Source organism: Adelges cooleyi, unplaced genomic scaffold, assembly GCF_023614345.1.
Source record: "Adelges cooleyi isolate 19-005CV unplaced genomic scaffold, UGA_ACOO_1.1 ACOO_flye_CR_arks_rails_tigmint_CR_PRNA_9, whole genome shotgun sequence".
Taxonomy (NCBI): Eukaryota; Metazoa; Arthropoda; class Insecta; order Hemiptera; family Adelgidae; genus Adelges; species Adelges cooleyi.
This window is the reverse complement of record NW_026096579.1, coordinates 12,789,619-12,809,756: the sequence shown is the minus strand read 5'-3', so window position 1 is coordinate 12,809,756 and position 20,138 is coordinate 12,789,619. Positions and strand designations below refer to the sequence as shown.

The 20,138-nt window shown below is 33.5% G+C and overlaps 1 protein-coding gene across 2 annotated transcripts in view; it reads right to left on the bottom strand.

Annotated features, from left to right (window-relative positions):
- Positions 1-20,138, bottom strand: part of LOC126846871 (semaphorin-2A) — a 247,954-nt gene that overhangs the window by 133,932 nt on the left and 93,884 nt on the right. The window contains exon 4 of one of the 2 annotated variants that reach the window (XM_050586705.1): positions 8,859-8,895. The exons of the other annotated variant lie outside the window; for it this stretch is intronic. The gene's annotated coding sequence lies outside the window, so the exon portion shown is untranslated. The remainder of the gene's footprint in view (positions 1-8,858; positions 8,896-20,138) is intronic. 2 annotated transcript variants of the gene reach the window in all.

The window sequence follows — 20,138 nt, the reverse complement described above, 5'->3', positions numbered from 1 at the left end:
TGAGATGTTTTATTTAGCAATTAGTTTAGGATCATGGTTTAATAAAAATTAAAATATGATTTTAATTTTGAGTAGAAGTTGTCAAAATTCATAACTAATATTGAAACATCAAATGATTTTAAAATGTTAACCAAAAAAAAACCTCCATCTACACAAATAACATTTTTAATGGGTTTTAAATCGAAGCAGCTGAATCCATAGAAATATTAATTTAAATGAAATGATCACATAGTTTTAATTCATTTTTAATTTTTTCGGAAACTTTGTCAATAACAATTTGTTTCTACATTTAAGGACAACAAACAAAAGGAAGAAATATGCATAACGATATTAAATGAAGATGTAACAGGATAATATAAATAATTCGAATAGATTAAAATAATGTAAAAAAACTTTACTAATTCGCTTATCTCCTATTTTAATATTGTTCAAACGGTTTTTTGGCTAAACACATTTTGAGTTTTCTGCCGTTTTTATGATAAGAACAATGAAGTATAATGAACACGGTGAAGTGATTGTAAACATTTCTGGCGTATTATACAAGTTTGCACGTTGATCCCACTCCACGGACGGCGTTTTGTTTTCACTTGACTTGCTTCTGACGGATTGGATCCGACAAACGGCTGTATGAGTTTGTTGAATATATCAGCAGCTATTGCTTTGATTGTGAATATTTTGGATTGATATTCGTTTTAAAACAATACCTGTGATTCGAAAACAACAAGCACGCGTACACGGTTGAAAAGCGGCCGCTTATTATATTGTATTTGGAGCACTTGACGTGTGGTCTCGCACGTTGCATTCATCCGAGAGTGCTCTCCGGAGGACATGGAAATCCCACCGAGGATTAAGTCGAAGCGTAGGACCAAAAACAATATGTAATGACTTCACTGTTGTCCTAAAACGGCGTGTGCGCCCTTTCGTTGTTATTATTAGCCGGGTAGAGTATTTATCAGAGACACTCAAAAGCACACACAACGCAACAGCGGTGTGCGGTAGCCGTGTCGAATGATTATTATTACTATTGGACCAAATCCTTTTCCATTAAGAAACTAAAACACACATTCGTGATTAGACACGGACGACGGCAGCTGCCGCAACGGTTGAAAACCGCCCTTAGCAGCCCCCACCCTCTACCCATATAATGTGCCCCAATGCTGCGCCTATTTACGTTTTGCAGTAATGTTTACCAAAACGGATACTTTGCAACTTCGCTATATATGTTATACTAAAATTGTATACGATTTCATAGAATATCAATCCCTGAAATGTACACTAGTGTTTGTTTCGGCCGGTCGACAAACAATTATTATCGAGTCCGAGAACGGTTCAACCGAGTACAGCACAATCCGCATAGAGTAGACACATTTTGTTGTTGTATGTTCAAGAGATAGAATATAATATGCAAATATAAGCTTCGCCGACCGACCATATTATACTACCGACGCAATATTATTATTGTATTCTAAAAATTAATTAAATTAATTTCATTCCATAGAAGCACCTATGTATGAAAAATACCATTATTAAATATATACTTTCAAAAATCCGTTTGCATTGGAAAACCCTTTCATTCCGACGGGGTGTTTTTCTTTTTGTATTCCTACGGTATCCCCTAGAGATTGAGCTAATTTAAAGTGTGAGGCCAGGACAATACAAGTCCATTACTTTATTATTTCCAGTGTAAGCAACTGTCTCTAGGGACGTAACGTATTCCCTTGTGTTTTCTTTCTGTTCGTTTTGGTATGGCAGTCGAGTAGACATTTCTTTCACTTAGAATCGTCATATCGCACAGCTGCTGAGTGCACGAGTTTTTATTTTAAAGTTAAAATTGCTATTTTCTAATTATAATTATTTAAGGAACCGTAATATTTCAAACTTACTCGAATACAAAATAAAACGATAATGATATTATTTTAAAAGTTTGTCGGATGGAAATTTTCAATGATTTCAAATGAAAAATATGTTCAGCAATAAAGTGTACTAAACTTCACTGAAATGTGAAACATAAATATAAAAATATACTAACACGAGGAAAAATATAAAATTTTTATGAAATTTTAAATAAGCGAAACTGGTAAAATGCTATAACTTTTTTTTTAGATCAACGTTTTACTGCGTTTTAAAATTCTATGTCGCATTTTTAAACTGATATTAGCGCTTCAAATTTTAGTTACACATATAAACAATTAGTATATTTTTTCACGTTATTATTAGTCGTGAGAGCTAATAAAAAAAAATAAACTTATACGGATATTTTACACCATAATGAAAAATTGTGTAGATCGCAGCTTGTATTAAAACCTAACCTAACATAGTGTAGTTTTTCTGTTCGTGCAATTTGTAAACGTACAAGAATACTCGTGTATGCGTTCTCAAAAATATAAATTCATGTTACACAGAAAAATGTGTTTCACGGGAATGAATATACGGAAGACCTTACTATAGCTGGGAGCTGTTGATTTTAAAGCCATGCAAATTTATTACTAGGAATAATAAAATATAAATGCATTTTAAGTGAAGCGTGTACATATGCAGAACGGAAGCTTTACTTGGTTGTATCACAACATCCGGGGGGAAAGAAAAATGTATTTACCTAGAAAATGTATAAAAAATATCATTTATTAGATGTGCTATATGCGAATTCGAAAAAACTCCACTGTCGGATTGCACAATTATTAAATAAATACATTTTAATCTTAAAAACTCGGCGAAATATAAAAGAGAGAGAAATACAAAATTTATTATATGTTTATGTGCAGAAAAGTCCTCTGCCATATGGCTCGAATAATTAAATCCAGAATGGTAAATCAGTATAGAACGTTTCATCAGTTATATGGATTGTTTTAACGAAAACAAGAGAAACACAAATAACGTTTCGAGATCATACAAACGTTACCTATATTGAATATCTGTGTAAAAGTATAAACTTTTTAAAATTTCACAGAAGAGACACAAATTGAAAACTGTATGAAATATTAAAGGTATACATTTAAAAATAGGCACTTTATATGTTTAGTTAACTATTGCGTGCAGGTATAACTTACAACATTGTATTAAGCTTTGTTTAAAACAATAACATTTATGCCATGTTTTAAACTACAGATGTATCCTTGGAAAATATTTCCTTTTTGCACAACAAAACAGTAAAGAGTGTCTCGTATACATTTTCTATAATTGCCCGTGTCTACTTTTTCAAATGTTAACTTGTTTTTTGGTTTCTTTCGAACAATTTTTTCTTAGGCTTTGAGTTGGCGCCTGGCATTTAAAATGTTAATACACTACTATATGGCAAAGGCATTGTCAAACCGACGTACCACCATGACTCATGACATTGTCACTATAGGCCACCGCAACCGCCGACAGCGAACGCATTAAAACAATATAATAATGCAATAAAATTAGGTTTTTGGACGTGACTGCTTGGTGTCGTTAAAGTGAACTTGAGTGACGTTTTGTAGCCGAGACGATAATAAAACGACAATAAAAACCGCGTGCGTTCGGGGCACTACTTTGACTTTGGACGTTTTTGGATTGCGATTAAAATCGGTTCGACATGTGCCTTCTCTTGCTGCTCCATCCCCACCGCGGCCAAGTGTATCAGGGGGTGAATTATGACGGGAAGGACAGTCATTAAAAAAAAAGCACCGTGGGCGGAGACCGAACGGAAAATATTTACATGAATATCAAATCCGCAATAAAAAAAAACGAGACAAGAACAAGAAGAAGTATAGCCGTTCTCGTGTCGTACAAGAGGTTTGAAAGAGAAAAGTATGTGTTTGTGTTCCGGCATTTCGTGTCGCATTTTTTATGACTCCGGTCAGGGGGTAGTTCCGATATGGGGGGGGGGGAATCGTATATTATATGTTTTTATTTTCTCTAAATAAAGCTCGGCCATGATTCACACACGCTCGCTCAGACGTTTAGTATACAGCTAGATGTACATAAAGCAGCCCTCGTAGCAGCCAATAAGTACACACACAGCACATATATAACACACACATACACAGCCAAAATAGTATAGTGAGTGTACAAGGGGAGAAAAATAGTCGACGCCATAATATTATATACGCCACTCTATTTGGCAAAATCGAACCGTACATGTTATGCATATAACGTGTGTGTGTGCTGTGTGTACCGACCGACACTGTATATATATATATATAATATTAGCTCTAGCTATATTATTGGTTTCACACATCGAGAGGACTACAATAATAATATACGGATCTAGAGAATATATACGGTTCGGATAATTGTTTTTTTTTTCTTTTTGTTCTATTGCCGGTTGCAAGATTTTCCTACCTCTCGATGGCGACTTCCGTCTGCCAGCGCCGTGCACGGGGCGCGGATCAAAGCTTTACGTTAGACAATAGTACGTCTTCTTACTGCCGGTAATCTTGTTTTTGAAGTTTTTGCCGGCGACGCGAAACGAAAATAATTCAAAACAACCGGCGAACACTCGCTGAATCAACATTCGACTTGGAATTACCGGCTCGCGTTGCATTTGTAATGCAAAAACCTAACGAATCGTGACAATCCGAGTAAATGGACAGATCGGTGTATAGCAACTAAATCTCACGGAGAGAACGAATCTCGCATAAATTACACTCGCGGAGTTGCAGTTCTCCGGCAAAAGTAAATAAACAAAGCTGATTATATAAATATATTTAAAAAAAAGTAATAATAATAATTAAAGCTTAATGAAGTTTGTTCGGATGTCGTTTTTGTATAATTTTAAACGAATTCAATCAGAAAGGCTAAGTATAAGAGTAGTTTCGATTAAAGGGAAAAAAACGATGACCGTTATTGTTTTTCGAACACGCGCGCCTCTGTATAATATGTTAATGCAAAAATAATTCGGTTTTCTGTTATTCGCTTAATGGCGTTTTTTTGTCAAGATTAGAGAAAAATAAACACGTCCAGGCACTCCTATCGCATAAAAAGAAACCCCCGTTAAGAGAGACTTTTAATTATTTTTTATTCAAATAATTACACTCACAAATTACCAACCGATCTCATAACCAGATACACCTACATCAACATAAGTAATTATTCAAATTACAACCCCGAGTCTTAAATATTAATTTATGGAGTGTTCAAGTTTCAAAAACAAATTTAGAAATAAAGTTTTTTTAATAAACTTTCATAAATTCAAATCAGTCATTTGCGACACAAGTTAAGTCACAATTTTTGAAGAAATGAAATTATGGCGGATTCCATCAAGACTCAAACATCGTTGAAAGCTCATAGCTGTGTACCACTTATGTGTTGCCCGTGAAGTTTTTACTTGTATAAAAAATTTTTATTAATGATTTATGTTCTCTCTCAAACGACTGATGCATTTGTATTTAACAAACTATCGACCTACGAAAAGACCATCACTTGAAATTATTTTTATGGAAATCACATAAAGCGTAAGAAGTTAAAAACATTGTGTGTGTATAATCTATTACTCAAATCATGGCAGCAGATAATATATTTATAACCGTAATAAAATGGAAATGCGTGTAAAAGTACTGTACTTAAAATATACTCAAGTACGTCATATAAAGTCGAATGCACTATAATAATGTTAGTGTTCTTTGGAATCGTTCCAAAAACTTAATGTTATACGCAGATTTGGAGTCCGATTCAAAACCAAAAACGTTTATTGTTCTTTAAAGATCATAATATAGCTAAGGTTTTATTGCAACATCCATGTAGGCCGTTTATTATTACTTTCGAACGTCAATGAAGGAATTTTCAATTGATTACTGATTTTCAATAGTGGTTAAAATTGCAATAATAATTCACTATTGATAAGTAGAGTACATTGTACGACCATGGAGAGACTTAAAAAAAACTTGGTGCGCGCTCATAATATAGAAGACGCTTATAACGCGACGTTTAATACACATCCAAAGGCTGTACTGAATGCTCGGGCAACAGATAAGGATATAATGATGTATAAGGGATGATTTATAAAGTGAGCGACCCGGTGGACGGAGTAAAAGGCGGACGAATAAATAAAAAATAAAAAATACCTCTTCTCCATTAGATAAATCCGAGTTTGTTATTGGTTTATAATTCATGGTACCTACGCATACGATGAGCACTTACCGCACCAATAAATGAATATAAATCACAGCAGTTAAGTGTTAGGATGAATGTGGTGTGTGTATGTGAAGCTCTTCAATTCGACGGTTTTACGACGGTGCACGTTGCATTATAGCTTAGAAATATTTTCACCGATAGGTCCTCTCCGCCGGGTAACCTTACCCTTTTTTCAATAGGGTACGCATGTGTAAGCATGTGAGTGAAGGTGCAAATTTCCATCGCACATATATATTAATACTTACATTTTGCGATCCCTCGACCGGCGATAGTAGTTATATATATTTATTATACTGCGACGACGGAGATACTTATCTCAAGTACTATAATATACGCGCCAACATAGCTAAAAGATAAAAGATTTTTTTTAACAAGAAAATCTTTTTGTTTTTTTGTGAATTGCAGATCTGTATAGAAATATATATGTCTAACGTTTAAAAAAACAACCTTATTAGATAGTCAAGTTAATCGGTAAACGGCAATAATTATCTGAGAACATACGATAATAAAAGCAGACCCGAGTCTAACCATAATAAAAAAACAGTGTTTAAAATTCAACTATTAAATTAAAATGATGGTGTGTATACACACAGAAAGTATAAAAACATATTTATGTTTTTAATATATTTTATTACAATGATTAAAATTTGTCTGTGACCTAAAATATGTTTGAAATATTTTTGAAATAGCTACTATACATAATTTATACTCTGATGTCTAGGAACGTGTCTGTACTTATTAAATATGCATTTGCAATAGTTTTTGCATTTCCAACCACAGTTTTATATTTTTTTTAATCTTGTAAATTTTTTTAACACACTTTGGTAAGTATTATTTTATTAAAATACCTATTCCTCTAATAGTGTTTTCGATGCAGTAGTCATTGCATAAAATATTACTTTGCTACAGCAATTAGAATAATATGGTACCTATATAAAATCATTATTCATGGAACCTATGTCAAACTAATAAACCATATATTATACATTACAATATACCAATGTAGTTATCTATTATTATTTACATATTATTTGTAAACTACACAATATATAGACATTATATAATATTATGTCCAGCGTATATGATTAACCCTACGCTATTCGGTTCAATCAATCAAAAAGGGGCAAATGTAATTTACAGAAGCAGATATTGAGCTTTATTAAACATTTGGGAAATTCAAAACGTTTTATTAGTATACTCAAATATAGGAAAACCACGATACAACTAATGTATACAGTGTATAATAATATACTATGAGCAAAAGTAAAACAAAATTAACTGAAAACTACTCTGTGGGTAACTGTGGGTAACTGTGCTGGTCAATATGTACAATGTCTGGTCAGAGCATTATTTTTTAATAAATCTAATTTATCACATTATACGAGTCACTGCCTTTGAACCCGTTAGAAATTCAGAGTTCCAAATGGAATTTGTTATTCTTTAAAGCGTATAGTACTATAATATAACTTCATTAGGATTTCTGTTTTTACCAAGAAACATGTAATTTAATTAATAGTAGTAGTTTGCTTTTCCATACAAGTCTCAAGTCTCCAGAATTGTTTTTTAATTAATCATGTTGTTTCTTCGTGTTGCTAATACCATTATTTCCTTTCAACTGTCTTGGAAAGTCTTGTTGATGTTTCTACAATTTGTACATGGCGAAATCGTTAAAAGTATTAGTTACCAACCAATTAAAATCCAATCACACATTTCTCAGACAGCTTGACGACTTGGTTATTTTAATTAACAGTTCACTCTATATTATTGTTTAGCCGGTAGAATTCATCGTGAAATGTTATAAAAAGTTTATTAATAACTTTTTGGACTAGTCATAACTAAAATACATATATCGTGTTTGTTAAACTGACGTGTGAGCAAATATGTTTTTGTTTTGATAAGTTTAGGTTTCATAAGTTCATTACTTTACCATAGACGAATAAATACATTAGTATTCATTACAATTCACACGAGTTAATTCAAGTTGTTTAATTAAACTAAAACATATCTAAAATTTCAAAAAAATTAATTTATAAAGAAACCTTTTAATGTAGCGGTATTTTAAATAAATGATTTATATATATAGTAAAACAAATAAAAAACAAAAATGACGTGTCACCCATTAAAATAGTGCGATGGATTTAATTCGATTTATTTATGAAATTTGTATATAACTCAACAGTTGTGTATGTCATAAAAGAATAATTGTTTGCGATAGATTTTAAACAAAACATTTAAATCTGAGATATTTTTTTTTTTTAGCTATTGATTTTCTAGTCAATCGTTAAAGGTTCCAATGGCTTTTTAATTGCACTTTAAAACCACAATGAAATGATTGTTGACTCCGTGAACATTTATTTATTCTTGTATACTTTCCAGCCAAAAAGGGTACCCTCTTACTCTCACTGGTTCTCTAACGGTTTCAAACACCGATAATGCCGGCAACTAATTTATTGGTCGTTTAACGAAGGTTACAAAGATAGAGAGAGTGCTTGCGAGAATATATTTACAGGACTAAACCAACCCCACCGACGTGTATACCGTATAATTTATGCCCCTCACGAATTACAAGTAAATTCCACTGTACAACAATGATAATGATTATGATGATGATAGTGATAAATGATAATATTATAAGAAATACATAATAACAATGTCAATAGTTTTTATGAGCCTTATTGCAGTCGTTATATTAATGACACCGCGTGACGTGTAACAATTAATTATTATTTATCTTGTAGTTATCTTTTCGCTTAATAACTTACCGTCTCAGTCGGCCAAGTAGTAACAGCGTTGAATCACCTGAAACCAAAACCAAAAAACTCATGAAATTACAATATTTCATGAAGTTTTTAGAAAAAAAGTAATTATATGGATAATGTTGATCTTTGAAAACTGTTTGTCAATGTATTATTATATTCCAATTTTGCAATTTTTATTCAGTAGTATTTTACTTATTTATTCAAAAATGACCGCATATCAATTCACAATATGCATTATGTATGAATATATTCTCTTATATACTTATCTAAAACAGTAATAGGTTTATAATAGCAATATCGTAAATACATTTTTTTACAATATTATATTGATTTGACTCAAATAGTTGGGAGAAGAAGAAAACGTTTTTGTTTTACCTAGTCAAATAGTTTTGTGTAATAAAAAACTATTATATTGTTTTTATTTTGTTTCTAATATTGCTAGAAGTACAAAGTTGTTATACCAAAGTACCCGTATCGCATGCTAGTTGTAAAATAGAAGATCTCCTTCTGCTTATCACCCCTCTCCAGTGTGATCAGTTAATCATATAGTTTTCTTTTTCATTAATGTACTACAAGTACTAATCCCTACTAAAACTTGGTAGGTTTGTTTTATTCTTTACTATTATACTATATAATATGGGTGATTCATAAGATAATTGCAATTTTGGATCTTATTTTTAGCATTTTTTTTTTTGTTATTTTACAATATTCTAAAATAGGAAAAACTTAAGTGTCTCCTGAAAGATGACACTACAAATTTGCAATTATTTTAAGAGAAAATTAGTGCCTTATCCTTAATGAATCACCCTGTACATAATGAATAAAATATTATAATTAATAAATATTTTATGCGTGTAAATTGTTGCTGATGTAAAATGTTACTAAAAAGTGTTCTCAAGAGCCCACTAATAGTTTTTTAGACTTGAATTAGAAAATTTTTTAGTTGAGATATTATTTTCGCCTCAGTCTTAAATGTCATTTTTTTTCTTGACACAAAGTGTTTGACACGTAGAAATGTTATATTAGATAATTTTATGAGTCGAATACTCAAGTTTAGTCGTATGCGTTGAGTGAAGCTTATACCAAAAGCGTTGGGGTTTCTGTAAAGTTTATAAAATATTTTGGTTACGCGCTTGACACTAGTTCGTTGGAACAGGAAGTGTATTGTATTAGTGACGTTTTCCTCGTCAAATCACAGATAACTGTGCATTGAAATTAATCCATGCTTATAGACTGTGCGACGCTTATGGCCGCAACAAATAAAGCAGTTTGGTGTACAGACAAAGTTCTCCTCCGTTTACTGTAGAAAATTTGGTGATTTTACAACAATTGCCAATATGTTACTATCCTTAATATTAACAGATGGGTAGCGCGTCCTCTTAATGACCTGTACTATTATCTAAGTAGGTCCAACGATAATATTACCTATCAACGTGTAATTGGATGGTAAAAAGCTGCTCCAGTGCTATATTATGTTGATTAAGCGAAACGGCGTGAGTGCATGCACACGAGAAATAAAAACGTTGCAAATACAAAGGCAAAGCGATCGTTCAAATAGAAATAAAAAGAGAACTCTGTTTTCACGCCCGTTACACAAACACTGGCGCATATGTTTGTCACGGCTACCCCTGTTGGAAACAAGTTCAGGTGAAAGGGCGTTCGAGACGAGTAAAAAACCAATCAGCCATGATGTTTATTCAAACGAACATTTTCTATACCGTACTCCTGGAGCCCAAACCCGTGGGTCGTACTAGGATTTTGTATTGTTTTTTTTTTCCTTATTCTGAATTCCGATACACATACACGCAGGCAAAAGGAGTAGTGCTAGGGAAATAATTTATAAGACACATCGTTGTGACAACTCGGTAATTGACTCTACCCTTTGTCTGTACGTCGGTTCCTGGGACACTATATGTTTACACGGTTCAACGGTTTAACGAAATGTGTTCAAAAATCGAAAGGCGAATAATTGAACGAGCCAGCAAACTGTTGCGGCACAACGCATCAGTAATAAAAAAAAAAACGTATAGAGAATAGCTTTCTTTTTGTCAATCTCGCAACGTACCGTTTTCCTCGTACTTGTTAAACTTGTATATTATAGGTATAAGGATTAAAAACGTTCAGTCAACTCGGTATCTAAAAATAAAAATCATTTAAATCATTTTCCCCTTTGACTAACGGACATTGGGGATCATGAATAATAATATCTTATGATAAACTGATTTACTGTCTTTTATCAATCATCTCTTATCGACTGACTCTACTTGTTTTTAGATTTGATAAATGACCATTTCCTCCACTTATCCTTCCCTACCTTCACTTACACTTACTTATTTTATTTTTAAATAATGTCACCATCAATACTATCGTCACGACGCCACGCCAATTTTGGATTGGCCCTCAGCTAAAAAACCATGTTCAAGTCAAAATTTACTTAAATAAATGTGAATGAAACATAGCCCGTTTTATAGTCCAAACGGATGGAGTAGACTCTCTATAATGATAGATGTACAAAACACACTAAACGGATATATGGTTATTTATAGGATTCCATATTTGTAATTAACCGATCTGTACATCAACTTGGGCCAGCCAGCGTACATTGATGAATGTTCAAATATCTCTCAATCCATCACCGATTGTCCGTCGATGTTTCTATAATATTATTATCATATGCTATGGAAATAGGTTTTCGATTCAACACGAAAATCAGACGAAATAAATGTGTCAAATAATGTGTGTGTTTACGTCGCTATAAATAATTATAATGTATAAGCTTCCGACAAGTGAAATATTTGTTTGGTTATTTTTATTAAACGACGCTAATTTGTTTGAACTAGGTATAGTTATCATAGAAAAACAAATAGCATCGTACTTACGGCTTAACTACTTTTTCCACATATTTGTGTTGTATTGTAAAACTTAGTTAGAGCATTCGATTCTACAAAAAATACGTATGAAAAAAAGGTTTAGTGATTGTTAATAATCATTCACGCTCAGCGTTTTTTAAGCAGTTGTTTGACGTATCATCATTCTTTAATGATGACATTTTATGTAAATAGAAGAAAATTGCCAACGCTGATCTACACGTGTTGGGACTCGCACGCATGGTACAGGGGCCGATTATATTATTATGATATTATTCATCATGAGCGGCACATGTTTTTATGACACGAACTTTACATATAGCAGTGTTTATAAGTTGGGAAAACTATGAAGGATTGCCAGTTTGTATTAGGTAGACCCCTATTATTAATGATGGTAATATCGACACCGGCGCAAGAAGTGCTAGTCATATTGTGTTTACATTTTATAACTCTTCTTTGAGCGATGGACTGCATACTTTTTGTGTAGTTTAATGCACCTTTTTTTATGTAGTTAAGTTCTGTATAATGTATATATAGTTTTCAAACATAAATTAAACCAACGGTTTATATAATATATTGTGCGAAAAGCGTACAGTGATAGTAGCATGATCTTCTTATTAGAATTTAAGTATAACTTTGAACTTTATGAAATATATTCAAGCGATTTGATTTGTTTTATGCATGTCAATGGTCGTTAAAATCCATAGCAGGCATTTAATGAGATAAAATATATCTTCTAAGGCCAAGTTTTTTCTCTCTCTAAAGTTGCATTTATTATAAGCGTTTTAAAGATTAAGCTCGAGTAAATTGATTTGAAAGAATGCACTTAGAATTGGGTGAAATCACTTATAATATGCGTTCACGAGTAGCTGCTATGCCATAATATTAATATAATAACATACTTCTCTTCTCTTCTCATTGTCCCATGTTGACCTATAAAAATGTCTCGCCTATTAAGGGCCAAAGTAACCGACCTCTGTTTACAGAAAGCCCAGCCCTGAAATGCATTATTGTCGTATCCTAGTTCACAGCTGTTAACATACAAAATAGGAGAAAAACGATTCGTTGTGGCTCCTCGTCAACTCAAAGTGTATGTATGTCTTCCTTTTAGCAAAGCTCACACGAGTTCGTAAAGCTTCTTATAAGTGATATGTATGCTATTTCCCGTTTAATATTATCAATTGGTCTAGAATAAGAAGTAATAGTAGTAAGTATTACATTTACTCGCCACAAGTTTAATTCAGTGGTGCGCAACTTATAATATAATTAAAGCAAACGTATTGAATAATTAAATGTCAACAGAAAATTGTACCGAGGAAACGGCGCAATATTGGTAGTACCGGAAACCTAAGATGATACACATAATTTAATTTAGGTTGGGCTTTATGTAAAGTAGTATATTGACTCGTTGAGCATACCTCACCGCAGTGTTGAAGTAAAATGTAATTAATCCGACAAAAAGGGATCTTCTTTTTGAGTCGCGTTCCTAAGTAAATTTAAAATTAATTACTATCTCTGTCAATGTTTAATTTACATTATAATTTTATAAACTTGTAGACATGACGCAGCGCTAGCCGCTTTGGTAATTTCCGAAATCGGAAAAGTTTAAGTACTAGTGCGATGGGGGAAGGGAGGGCGGTAAGTGTAAATTATTACCGCGCTCGTTTTCTTTTTGGACGCGGTTCACATCAATTTTCAACTCGGCCAAAAGTACCTGAGAGCTAATGAATATATTAAAACGCTGCGATTCGTTTGGGCGGTTAAACTTGGGCAATTAGGTATTACGTGCTACTTTTGTAGCAACTTAAAAACATGCACATATTATTTTGGCGTTTTCGATATCGAGAGAGACTCGTTTAATAGAACACTCAACGGCGCCGGCTATAGATTCTGACCTAATTAACTAGGTAATTCCACGTGTTCGAACGTGCTTTGAGCTCAAGTGACTTGTAACACGCGAACAAATCGGTAACAATGGGTTTTGTTTTAAATTAGTTTTTTATCGCCAAACGGCAGCAGTTTTAGAAACTGCCATAAGAGTAGTTCATGAGCGCGCACAAGCGAGAAGCGTTCACATAAGGCGGGCTTTCCAATTCCCTTCGGCTCGACTGAAAAATTGTACTTTGAAAATCCGTCTTGACCCTTTAGGTCAATCTCGCTTTTTGTATTTTTCGGAAAATAAGCTTTAACGTTTTTATTTTCCATTAGGCTTTATGTTAATTTTCTACCAAACTCTTCATAAGTATTTTCATTTTTTTGGCCTCAAAGAGTGTCATTTTTATCAAAGTATATAAATAGGATGTTGATGTGAAACAAAAATATAATTCTAATATTTCCAGAATATGCTTACTAAATTCAAGTAAAAATATTTTTAAACTATCCTAACTGAAATATTGTAGACACATTTCAATGACGATATTATTCAAAATGTTTTTATAAATATTTCCAAAATAATCCACCAAAGTTAATTTTTAAACTTTTTTAAACATTATTTATCTTAACTATCACACAAATATTTTGTAAAAAATATAATAATTTAAATATTTTTAAAAATATCAATGTTCCGATTTGCTATTTGGGTACGTATTATTTTTAGAAATGTACAAAATATACACTTTTAATTTGTTTTATGAGCCTTGGGGCTATCGGTCTACACAGCTGTTGATTAGGACGTTGATTTCCTTAGTCTGACCACGAGATCGGAAACGCTATGACCAACAGGTTAATTTTTGCATTTTTTTACATTTGTTTTTAATAGTAAACAATACATTTTTAGATGGTCGAGAATTCAAGGCTAAGCTTTACTTAATTCGTTTATGCTCAAAATTGACGTTGGCCCTTTTGCACAGAAATATTTGTATTTTCAACAAATAAGGTTAGGCGGTTTTTTTGTTTTTTTTTTTACCACTGCTTTGTCACTCTACCTTAGAAGTAGACAAGAAAAAAATGAAAATAATAACATCAAATTACGTGTTAGGTATTTTCCTGTCGGTCCGGCTACCGCCATACTTTTCGAGGTAAACTTTTTCCATTTCTTTTGCGACGAAATTAAATAAAAGTTTCGGTTCTTCTTTGGCCTTTTTTTTTTTTTGCACACACACGTCACACAAACGCCTTCCCTGGGTACACAGAAGGAGAGAAGAGAACGTTTCCGAAACGAAGAAAGCCATTGCATTACAAATGGGCTCTTCTCGATTATTACATACAATAATAATAATATAAAAATCCACTTTGTACCGTTATTGTTTTTATTTATTTTTTCGCACTTTTCTCCACATTGCCATCGTCATATGTGTATGCAAACCGAACAAAGCTAATGATTTTTCTACACCGGTAAGTAAATCGAATCGCTCGACGTAGCCGAGAGTACGTGTATTTTTTTTATTATATTATCTTATTGTGTTCTGTACCGTAACTGAGTCTCGTCGAGTTAAGTTCATGTTTTGTCGCTTCGAAAACCCATATACCCGTTTCTTTTTTTTATAAGTTCACCACTTCAGTGAAATATGCTATTTATGCATATTGTTAGAAAATAAATATTGAATTTCTCGGGTAATACCGTTCGCCTAGCAAAATAATAACAATAATAATGTCACCGGCGTACGAACGCTGTATATTATATTGTTTTGCTGTTCGTAAATCATTAGTAATATAATATTTAAAATAAAAAATATGTGTATTATATTATTTGACACAACGTTAACGCAAAATTATTATAACACGTTTCGCTTGTCGTCGATTTTTTTTCGGCTTTTATTTTCCCGCTAAAATGCTTTTGATACGTGCTGCTACGGTGTTATAATAATAATAATAATAATATATTATAACTACCCGCAGTCGCCGGCTTATGAACTTTCTGCTACCGCGCAACGACTTAATTTTCATATTTATCGGTTTTTAAAAAAAAAAAAAAAAAACTTTTTCGCACCTAGAGTTCAATAAAAAACGGTTAGGCACACCACCCGCCATTTTGGTAAATCATAGTTGCATTGTTCGCTGATATTTAGACACAATATTCCACGTCAGTTGACGGCACCAATTAGATACAATCCATTGCAATGGGAATCTTGCATAAGAACCGTAACACTTCCCAGGTTTGTCTTATAACGCATAACATCATAATTATCGGATAATAAGCGTGGAGACCCATCAAAATCCGTTGATGAAAATGTTGTAGGTAACACTTACCGGATTGTGGTTCTTAGCACGTGGACCGAACGTTCAATTGCGGAGAGAAAAAAAATACAAAGGACCCTCGAACCTAAAAGAATACACAATCACGGCGGTGGAAAATTCGTTTAGGGGAGCGATTCCTTTTGTCTGGCTCTTACATATAAACACACACTCGCACAAACTTCGGTCTCTAATAACAGTGTTGTCGCGCTAACACGTTTGAATATGACGCCGCGCGGGGACCTCATACACAATAATATCAAATTTGGAATAATATAGGGGTATTCGCGGACGGGGTGGGGTTATTGGGGTTAGCCGGGGAGGTCACAGCCCCCGGGGGAATGAGTCCCCTGGGTAGTGGCGGTGGTCGTGGCCGTGGACCGCCGGCTCTCGTATACTGTTGACTGAGATAATGGAATGTTCGTGTTAAATCGCCACGACCAGTCCGGGGGGCTGTGGCGAGGGCAGGGTTTATGGTGGTGGTGGTGATAACCGTGGAGGCAAGCACACGTGGGTCACACGAGTTTCATACAAATATTCCCATACGTGTATCGATCAGAACGTTATAATATCAAATATATATATATATAATATATAACATTATACACATAAGTACACTGTACAAACAACGGGTCACGGTGACGTTTGATTGACTGAACCGGTCGATTGCAACGCCGAGCCGGAGGCTACGAGACGGCCGTGCACCCCTACGCGCAGTACAATAGTTTTGGATAAATATATTACATTAAATGTAGAGATTCTTTTTTTTTTTTTGTGTATTCCACTTAACTGCCGTGTAAACCCGCGTATACTACCGAGCCATAGCAATGCAAAGGATTAAACACTATTAAAATGGGGAGGGGGGGGCGAGACGCAATGTCTACGCACATATTGCAGCCACGATAACAGTGACAGGAGAGGCATAGGAAAAGAGTGGGAGTGGGAGAGAGATAAAGGGAAACAAGAACCGGGAGAGAGGAAATGCTTTTGCAGACAGGACCAAGTTAATCCAGATTAATAGATTTTAATGCAACCCTCGTGGTGTGTGTGTGTGTGATGTGTTATTATGATCATACGGTACGTCGCCCTCGCGCTTATACCTCGTCATATTGTGCTCTCGATAACGGATAGGATTTAAATAGGGGTTCATACAAGTGGATGTTTTTTTTTTTACACATTTATGTAGTAAAAAAAAATTTTCAGTCAAAACCCGTAGAATTTATAATATAATAAAATATCGAAATTGTATTTTTTTATATCAAGCAAACTCGTACAAAAAAAAAAAAAAAATTTCAGTGAGGCGATTTGATACGGAAATTAACTTTGTAACAGCACAGTATAATAGCTCTTCCGCGAACGAAAAAAATATCGTTAATTTACGAGAAAAGGGTGTGCACATAAACTGGGTGTCATCGCAATAATAACATATGTATAGGTAGAGCATGTTTTATAAACTATAATTTATTAATGCGCAAAGGTCTATTGATTTTCGTTTGCAATCCAACGCTATTTAGGTCAAACGTTTGATAATAATATCGATGATATTAGAATGATGGTTTAGAATCAACTGTACGACAGATGTATAGAGTTTTACTTTATTGATGCCGCTTTCACAAAACAAAGGCTTAAATGACAATTCAGTTCAGTAAAAATAACTCGACGTTGTAATTTCATATTGAAATTATAATACCAATATAATTATTTACATACCAGCGAACATTAACTTCGTTTATAATATATTATCATATATCTAGATAACTTTAAGATATTCAATATTATTCATTATTATTTATTATTACTGTGGTCTGTGCTTTTTATTTCAATAGTTGTCTTTTATAAAAAAAATTCAAAATAATATTATATCTTCGCGTCGAAGCTAAAATAGAGTAATATAAAAACGCACAAATAGTTTCCAAGACGGTTAGGCATAATGAAAACACCTTACCCTTTGGCATTTATAAATTATTAACTGGTTATAAGAACCACCAGACAACTTCACTGCACAAAGTGTGTTTGTTCAGAAACTCAACTTATCCACTCCAACTTGCAATTTGTCTTATCATTATGTTTCTTTTAGTCTATGGCATGGCGTCTTGATGAAGTACTTATACACAGGCATACATCATTAGAGATTTTCTTTGTACAAGTCTTCTTTCGACAAGTCAACACAGTATTTCAGCGTTGGGTAATATTTTTCGGTTTTGGTTCCTTTTAATAAATAGACATGCATACAACAAATATATTGGATTTGCGATTGCAATTAAATCTAGACTATATGTCATACTGTGCGTTAATACACATAACGTCGTTCTTTCCGGTTAGAGGCTGAGCGTAAACCCTTCAGTAATATATTGACATCTATTGATTCGAATCGGGTCGGGATAAAAAAATCTAACACCCGAGGGGCCCAATACAATTATTATTGGTCGCTTGCGTCGTTTTTTCTACTAATAGACAAAGTGTGACCCTCCGACGGTGTATGTATGATTGTCAAGTGGCTACACTCATATAATTCTCGCTGGAGGAGCATGCTTTAGATCAGAGATATATTATAATATATATATAATATATTATGTTTGCACAATATTGGTTGTATAGAAAAACAAAAACAACGCGCAATACTTAAATCAACATCCCGGCTCATCACCGTTTGACGAAGGGGTTGGGATATCGATTTAGCCGAAAGCCACTCTCCTGGGACTTAACGTACACGTCGATTACGATTGTCACTTATATATGATCTCAGAAGAGTTATACTCTTTTCACGACCCCTCGGGATAAAAAAATTATTCATTCAGTAGGCACGCTTAAGTTCACAAATCAAAAAAATGTATATTTATTTCGTTTAACTCGTTGTTAAAATAGATTATATCCAATTTTCGATAAGTCAAACGCGATAGTGATTTAAACGGGAAAATAAATACACAATATTGGTATTGTTCATAAGTTTGGAATCTGTTTTTTTTTAAATCTTAAGAATATTTTGTAACTTGGTGCAAATTAATTACTAAGAATTTGTAAGCGTCAATATGCAACAAAAGACTTACTAAAGTTATAGCGATTGTGTATTTTTTAATTATCGACTAAATAATGTTTTATCGTTGAAATTAAAAATAACGTTAAAGGTCAAAATTCATGATGCGCAATTTTTCGTAGAATATACATATGTTTTATAATGTTTAAGAATTGATAAATGCCACTCGACCTTATAATGTTGGTGTTAAAATATATAATTTTACTCTTTTCAAACATTTAATATAATACTTCTAAATTAAAATAACAATTAGATAATATCATCTTATCTATCGGACAAAACTGGAATGGACTTGGTAAATCAGCGATCATTTTTAAAAGATTTAATAAGGAGAGCACCAAATGAGCGTTTATTTTTATTTTAACTAGAGAGCTTTGGTAACGAGTAACGCTTTCATGCGGTGAAAAGCTCGCCTAAAGGGTGAACTTGCACTGATAGAGCGCAGCAGCGCTGGGTCCATAAACTATCTACATTGACGCCCTCGTGAGAGCGCCAAAAGTACCACTTGAAAATTTGAAACTCTGAATTCATTTCGATTTTTTCACCAATTTATTTGAACGATAGTTGTAATCACTTTTTAATTTGTTTAACTATATCATACAACTTTATCATGATTGACTACATTAGATAAACATCCTTGCGATGGTTATACTCAGGAAAAAACAGTTGAAGGGGTCAGTGGATTAAAAAGGTTAACTGACAATTTCAAAACTGTTTAGGAGGCAACATTTTAGTCAATATATGTATTCAAATGCCAGGAACTTTTTTAACTTTTAAGCTCAACGCACATTCAACTGTTTAATATTTTGCTAAACCGTGTAATATATCCTAACACTTTCATTCGCCCCTTCAGTTACAATATAGTTAAACACAGTTTTGGGCCTACATCAATAATTGCTGTACTGTAGAATACTATGCGCCATGCTCTATTATAGTATGTGTTGTAAAAGATGCGAGTACACGTCCTGGTTCTCTTATGGGACGGCAACGGTGGCGGCTTACGCATACCCACGCGGCTTGTTATTTTTACTTAAATAATACACATCGAATATTGATGGTGCCCAAAGGTTGGGGTACAGCAAGCGCGATATGAATAATTTATATACAAGCACAGGTCGAGCATAAAAACGGCTCTCTGCCGCCAGTCGATTCCATGTCTTATTCAACGGCGGGAAAACATAATCCTTGCATTCTTGTGGCAACCGCGTT